Below are 7,877 nucleotides of genomic sequence, written 5' to 3' on the forward strand. Positions count from 1 at the left end.
GCAATAAAAAGACGGCGCAGTGGTTAGCACCGCAGTCTCACAGCTCCAGCGACCCGGGTTCAATTCTGGGTACTGCCTATGTGGAGTTTGCAAGTTCTCCGTGTCTGCTTGGGTTTTCCCCGGGTGTTCCGGTTTCCTCCCATAGCCAAAGACTTGCAGGTTGATAGGTTAATTGGCCATTATAAATTGCCCCTAGTATAGGCAGGTGGTAGGGAAATACATAGGGACAGGTGGGGATGTGGTAGGAATATGGAATTAGTGTAGGATTAGTATAAATGGGTGGTTGATGGTCGGCACAGACTCGGTGGGCCAAAGGGCCTGTTTCAGTGCTGTATCTCTTTATATAAAAAAAAAAGACTGAGCTGCTTGAACTTTGTGGGCCAGGTCATCAGAGTTTGTAGGCTGTATATGGCCCATGTTTCTTGAGTGGGAGGTCCAACCTACAATATGAACCATTATCTTCAAAATTGCTGTACCCCATAGTTCATGGTTCCTACATCTGAACATGTAGGGGGTTGATGGCAATGGTTCCTTGTGTCAAACGGGTAACTGGCTCCATGTTTCTAGAACTGCGGTTTAATCACTTATTGGGCTTAACTCCAATTTGGAATCTACTTTGAGATGATTATCAGACTTAACTTTGATATAAGAATTAATAATGGGATGAGTTATTTGGTCCCTTTTAACAAAGAAACTGGGTTTTTACTGGTTGGTTAGATATTCCTCATTCCATGCATTCCCATCCCTTGTTTGTAGATGAACAGAAATGATTGCTGTCAAATGGGTTCTTGAGTAGAATGGTTTTGGTATTAACTTTTGAAGTCAGTACAAATAAAGCCAACAGATGCTACTATCTTTATATATTTAAAAAAAAACCTCAAACTAGAGTTGATTGAGTGTAAATCAGATTCAGACAATCCATGAAATTCCCTAGGAATTAGAACTCAATATATGAAACTTTTCTTTCTTGACAACAAGGAAGACATCAGTAATGGGGATAATGTTAGAATCTATTAAGGACACAATAGAGGGTGTTTAAAAATCATGATTGGGTAGAGTCACAGTACTAAAACAGCTCTGTCACAAATGACATTGTATGTGACAGACACAGGCAAACTTCCCCTCCTTGACCTGTTTGCAGCCTTTGACATGGTTGACTACACCATCCTCCAATGTCTCTCCACTGTCCACCAACTGGGTGACCTAACACTCATCTGGTTCTATTCTTATCTAATTGTAGCCAGAGCAGCGCTTGCAATGGCTTCTCCTCCTGCTCCAGAACCATTGCCTCGTGTCCCTCAAGGATCTATCCTTGGCCACCTCCTATTTCTCATCTACATGCTGCCCCTTGGCAACATTATCCAAAAGCATAGCTTTAGTTTTCACACATGTGCTGATCGGCTCTCCCTCACCACCACTTCTCTCAATGACTCTATTGTTTCTAAATTATCAGACTGCTTATCTGACATCCAGTACTGAATGAGTAGGAATTTCCTGTAATTAAATAGTGGGGAGACCAAAGCCATTGTTTTTGGTCCCCACTACCAACTCCATCCCTCTCCCAGGCAACAGTCTTGAAATTAAGCCAGTCTGTTAGCAACCTTGGTGTCACATTTGACACCAAGATCTGCCATCACTAAGACCACCTATATCCACCTCCATAAGGTTGCTTGGACTTCAATCCATCTCTGCTCATCTGCTGAAACCCTCATTCGTGCCTTCGTTACCTCTTGACTTGACTATTCTAATGGACTCCTGGCTGGACTCTCTCTCATCTCTGTAAACTTGAGGTCATCCAAAACTCTGCTGCCCTTGTCTTAACTCATCAAGTCCTGTTCCCCTATCACCCCTGTGCCTGCTGACCTATGTTGGCTCCATGTCGAGCAGCATCTTGATTTTAAAATTCTCATCCTTGTTTTCATATCCCTCCATGGCCTTGCCCCTCCCCATCTCTAATCTATTCCAGCCCCCCAACCTTCCCAAGATATTAGTGCTTCTCTAATTCTGGATTCTTGTGCATCCCTGATTTTAATCACTCCATCATTAGTAGCTGCACTTTCAGTTGCCTTGGACCCAAGCTCTGCAATACCCTTCTTACATCTGTCTTTCCACCTCGCTTTCCTCCTTTAAGACATTCCTTAAAACCTAATTCTTTGACCAAGCTTTTGGTCATCTGACATATCTCCTTTTGTGGCTTGGTTTTGTACTTCATTTTATAATGTTTCTGTAAAATGCCTTGGGATGCTTTATTATGTTAAAGGTTCTAATAAATATGATGTTGCAGTGACATGAATTTATGAAAGGGAAATGATGTTTGACAATTTGGTTGTCTTTGAGGATGTTTTTGTAGGGTGGAGAGTATTTGGATTTTCATAAAGCATTTGATAATCTGCAAAAGAGGTTATAATACAATTGGGGCTTGTGGGATTGGGAGGGAGATATTGGCATAGATTGGTTAATGGTCAAAACAATAGGAATAAAGGTCATTTTCAGGTTGGTAGTCTGTAACTGGTTGGGTACCCCAAGGATCAGTGTTGGGCTTCAGCTATTACAATTTATATTAATGACTTAGATGAGGGGACTTGGTGTAATATATCTAAAGATGCTGATACAAAGCTAGGTGGGAAAGCAAGCTGTTTTGGTTGCAAAAGTGTTTAGATGGGTTAAGTGGATAAGAATATGACTTGGAACATAATGTAGAAAAATGTGAAGTTTTCCACTTTGATGGAAAAATAGAAATGCAGAATGCTTGTTTGTTAAATGGTGAGATTGGCATTCAGAGGGACCCGAGTTGTGATTCATGTTCAAGGACAGTATTAACATAAAGGTACAGCAAGCAATTAGGAAAGCAAATGGTATGTTGGCCTTTATTACAAAGGGATTGGTATATGGAGGAACATTTACTGCAATTTTGTAAGACCTTTGATAAGACCACACCTGGAGTACTGTATCGTTACTGAGGAAGGGGTATACTTGCCTTGCGGGGAGTGCAATGAAAGTTCAGTAGACTGACCACTGGAATGAGGGGATTGTCCTATGAGGAGAGATTGAGTAAACTAGACCTATATTCCCTGGAAGTTAAAAGAATAGGAGGTGATCTCATTGAAACAACATTGAGAGCAGAATAAGGTGGATGCTAGGTGGATATTGCCCCTGGCTGAGGAGCCTAGAACTGGGGTCACAGTCTCCAGAATAAGGGGTTGTCTATTTAGGATTTAGAAATTTCAACGGTTATGAACCTTTTGGAATTCTCTATCCCAGAGAGCTGTGGATACTGAGTATTCAAGTCCAATTGAGATTTGAATAAATGAATTGAGGGATATGGGAATGGTGAGGGATGGTCAATCTGAGATAAAAGATTAATGATCTACTGAATGGTGGAATAGGCTTGAGTGGCTGAATAGCCTACTCCTATTTCGTGACGAAGATCTCATTCAATTCTTGACCTCTGGCCCCTCAACCTTTGAAATGGCAATGTTGCACAAGTAGTTTACATGAGCTGCCTAAGTGGTTTTAGCTGAATGTGAATTCTCACTTAGGTGATGCCCTTTGCAGGACTCTTCATGTATAAATGTCTTGGACATGGTCCAATCAAATTAAAAGCATAATGAATCAGTACGTCAATTGTCATGGCTGATGCATTTTGTGTCCTGTGGTGCCCACAAAGCACAGAATGTCTCATGTACTGGTGGACGTGGGCCACTTGGGTGCAGATAAGAACAAAATATTTTTATTTTCTTTCCAAAATATACTTTATTCATAAAAATCTGTATATAAAAAAAATACATTACCAAACAGTTTCAAACAGCACCAAGTCAAAAATTACAAACATTGCAAGGGAGATCAGTTTCCTTCAATACAATCATGAGTTGCCTCACAACCCTTCCATTTGTCGTGCCAGATTCATTTTTACATTTTACAGCGAATGAAAATTTGCCAATGCAGTTCGAGGGGTTTCCTATGGATCCAGCCCCTCAGTTCAGCTTGGTGGGGGGACCTTACACAGTGGTCTTTCCCCATTGAGCCTTTGCTGCGGCTGCCCCAAGCTTTAGTGCGTCCCTCAGCACGTAGTCCTGGACCTTGGAATGTGCCAGTCTGTAACATTCGGTCGTGGACAACTCTGCGCTGGAAGACCAGCAAGTTTTGGGCAGCCCAAAGGGTGTCTTTCACCGAATTAATAGTCCTCCAGCAGCAGTTGATGTTTGTCTCGGTGTGTGGCCCTGGGAACAGCCCGTAGAGCACAGACTCCTGTGTTACAGAGCTGCTTGGGCTGAACCTCGACAAAAACCACTGCATCTCTTTCCACACCTGCTTTGCAAAGACACATTCCAGGAGGAGGTGGGCGACCGTCTCTTTCCCACCGTGGGGGCATAAGAACAAAATGGTCCGGAAGATGTTTTGTATGGGACGTCAAAGGGTTAATTGGCAGAAAGGTCGCAGGAGTCATGGATCCCTTTAGACATGAAACTAACGGCGGCCAGCAGCCAAAAAGCTAACGGGGGGAAAAAATAGGAACTAGATAATTCTATTAGTAAAAAGCAAAAGTAATGCCATAATTGATTGATAGTCATGTTGCAAACAGAAATACCTTCCCCTTCACTTAGACCCCGCCTTCTGCTCTGACGTATCGGCTACTGATTGGGCCGGAGCCCGGTTATAAACGGCCGCTCGCGCCGTGGCTCACACTGGAGTTCAGGAGCTTCTCCACCAGAGAGAGCTGCAAGGACACCACCACCGAGTGAGTAACGGGGGGGGCCTAGGCTTGGGTCATGCCCAGGCTGGGGGACCGAGATAGCTCTGCTCTTCATTCTTTCCATCTACTCGCCCTCAACCAGCCGGATATGAGGGATGGAGAGTCGGCAGGGCCCCGGGGCCGCGCTCCCTCAGCCCGGCCTGCAGAGCTCTCATGGCGGCGCCGGCTGCAGCCCTCGGCTGGCATTGGCTGTGGCCGAGTGTCTGGGTTGGTGAGGAGGTATTTGCTGCGGGGCTGTTGTGGGAGGCCCCGAGTTGGCGGTGTTGGGGCTGCCCGCCGGGGGTTCGGCTGCTTTGGGGCGGCCCCCGAGGCCGAGTGGCCGCCAGTTTCCTCCATGCGCGAGCGCCGCTGGGACAGGCGCTACGTGTCAGTACTGCGCAAGCGCACAAACTCCTGCAGAAGTTGCTTCCAAAGTTTTTGCACAAAGTTTTTTTTTTGACCCCAAAAAGATTTAATGATCAAAATGTGAGACTGAGATGCCCAGGTCCCGCGGGTGGCAGTCTTGCAGTTTGAGTAGTTTTTAAAAATAGGAGTGCAGGAGCTACTTGGCTTGCCTTACTGAAGAAACAAAGGTGATTATGTAATGGAGTTGGCTACGTGGAATAACCCAGAGCAGGTCTGGAATATCAGCAGCTGAGCAAACTCTCAACCGCAAATAAGGCCCTTGCCCCACAGTATGCGACATCCGTCTGTTCTCTTTACGATATCGGTTTTTCAGAATCGTCCATATTTTGGGGCATTTTGTCTCTTTTTTAATCTTTCGCCCTGTATCTATTTGTATGGTGACGTTGTCACTTTTCTGAAGTTCTTATGCGGTCCTTTTTTGGGTCGGGGTCTCTGAAAAGAAGATCTGTCTTTTTTTTGCCTTAAGTTCCCTTTTTTTAATGTAAGCTTTGCCTGTCGTTGATTGTAGTACATGTTGTCTTGTGTAAAACAATTAATTAAATAAGCCACGAGTTGCTGAGTTGGCAGTATAACCCATAGTCTATCCATTGCTTTTTTAATCGAGTAGGATGTTATGGTGTAGTCAGCAATCAAGTTAACAGTTTTAACACAACGTTCCACTTTTCTGCAATGTTGGGGGTGTGGGGGAGGGGTTAACCTTGTATTTGCTTCTAACTTCAAGTTACTTACAAGATCTGGATTCACTTAGTCACCAATATAATGTACACGTGGGACCCACAATGCATTTTTTGTTCAGATTTCACGTGAATCAGCTGATGTACCTTTTTAGAGAAGGGCGAGTATACAAAAAGTTGATGGCCTGTTTTTTGACTAATGTTATTGAACTTTCATTTGCGGCGTTCATACTCATTTACCTCCCCTCCTCCTCCCCCACTCCCCATAGAAGTCTTACCACTGGAGTTTGAGTACAATAATTGTGCTTAACCATTGGTGCAGATTTTTAAAAACTGAGTTCAGATATCACAGTACAGGAGCTTCATCAGTTGATCACTGCTAGGTTTATTAATATTGCAGAACATTATTTGAGTTAATAGTATATTTCAGTTTTGTTTTTGCCCCGTTTTCACATTTATTAGACCCACCAGCATGAATGATGAAGGGAACACTCTTGTGTACAGTGTGTCTTGCATGCTAGCCTTTGCACCATTTCACCTTTCGCTCTTTATGGTCCAGATGTGATAGTTGGTGTTCATTGAAAGGATTTGGCAGAAAGAAAACACCCGTGGATGTAGCTTTCTGAAATGGGAATTGCAGAATGTTGCAATGTTTCTTCCGTAACTTGTCTGACATGTCCAGAAAGGCAGATGGGCCATTTGTCTACAGCAGCCTGACACATTTTCATGGTAAACACTAGCTTGTAGCCAACTAATAACGGAACTGTAGACTCCAATTCTTAAGGCATCTTCATGCAAGTGTTCAGCAATCTTTTCTTCACGTTGCAAATGTTGCAGAAGTTGCTTCAAAAACTTATGTTTCACTAAATCCGACACTGTGCTTCCTTTCTCGTCTTAATGTCTTCTGTGAACATAGAATTAACCGTTGCAGAAACATCGTCCTCCCACCTTGCTTCATCTAACCCAGGGTTATCTAGTATCCGGCCCGCGGGTGTAAACTGTACCCGGCGGCCGTTCCTCATCCTCGCCCGGGGTCCGTGACTGCATGTGAGAAATTCCGCAAGAAATACTGGAAATACTCAGTAGGTCTGGCAGTATCTGTGGAGAGAAGACAGCAGAGTTAACATTTCAGGTCACTGACCCCCTCTCCACAGCTGCTGAGTATTTTCAGCATTTATTATTTTTAGTTCAGATTTCCAGCATCTGCAGTATTTTGTTTTTATTATGAGAAATTCCGCATTGTCAGACCAGATTTTAAAAAAAGATAGCGACAGCTGACACATCCTGAAATCCGAACAGCAGTTTCTGAACTTCGATCAGATTCGGGGGTTTATAAAAGCCTGCCGGAAAACTCCGAAACTGTTCGAAGTTCAGAAACTGCTGTTCCTGATGTCGGGATCGAAAAGGTGTGAAACTGACTAGAGATGGAAGAAAAAAAACCTGATCAACCATCGACTGAACATTCCTGCTCTCTGCAACGGGCGGGAGGGAGTGAGGGGAGGCGGGGGGAAGGGGAGGGAGGGGGGGGTGGGAGGCGGGGGAGAGGGGAGAGAGAAGGGGAAGGGGAGGGGGGGTAGAAGGGGAAGGGGAGGGGGGGTAGAAGAGGGAGGGAGGGGGGGGTAGAAGGGGGAGGGGGGGAGGTAGAAGGGGGAGGGGGGTTAGAAGGGAGGGGGGGTAGAAGGGGAGAGGGGGGGGAGGTAGAAGGGGAGGGGGGTTAGAAGGGAGAGGGAGGGAGGGTAGAAGGGAGGGAGGAAGAAGGAGGGAGGGGGTAGGGGGTGGAGAGAGGAGGGGTGGAGGGGAAGGGGGGAGGGGAGGGGGTGTGGAGGGTGGAAGGGGGGGAGGGGAGAGACGGGAGGGGGAGGGAGGGGGAGAGACGGGGGAGGGGAGGGGAGAGACGGGGGTGGGGGAGGAGGGGGGAGGGGAGAGACTGGGGAGGGGGAGAGACGGAGGGGGAGAGAGAGAGAGAGATGGGGCAAAGGGGGGGGCAGAGAGAGAGAAAGGGGGGGCAGAGTGAGATGGGGGCAAAGGGGAGGGGGGCAGAGTGA

At 45.7% G+C, this 7,877-nt stretch overlaps 1 protein-coding gene across 1 annotated transcript in view; it reads left to right on the plus strand.

Annotated features, from left to right (window-relative positions):
* The first annotated feature begins 4,648 nt into the window (after positions 1-4,648).
* Positions 4,649-7,877, plus strand: part of hdlbpa (high density lipoprotein binding protein a) — a 112,687-nt gene continuing 109,458 nt past the window's right edge. The window contains exon 1 of the mRNA XM_068041781.1: positions 4,649-4,738. The gene's annotated coding sequence lies outside the window, so the exon portion shown is untranslated. The remainder of the gene's footprint in view (positions 4,739-7,877) is intronic.

Source organism: Heterodontus francisci, chromosome 11, assembly GCF_036365525.1.
Source record: "Heterodontus francisci isolate sHetFra1 chromosome 11, sHetFra1.hap1, whole genome shotgun sequence".
In the NCBI taxonomy this organism is placed as follows: Eukaryota; Metazoa; Chordata; class Chondrichthyes; order Heterodontiformes; family Heterodontidae; genus Heterodontus; species Heterodontus francisci.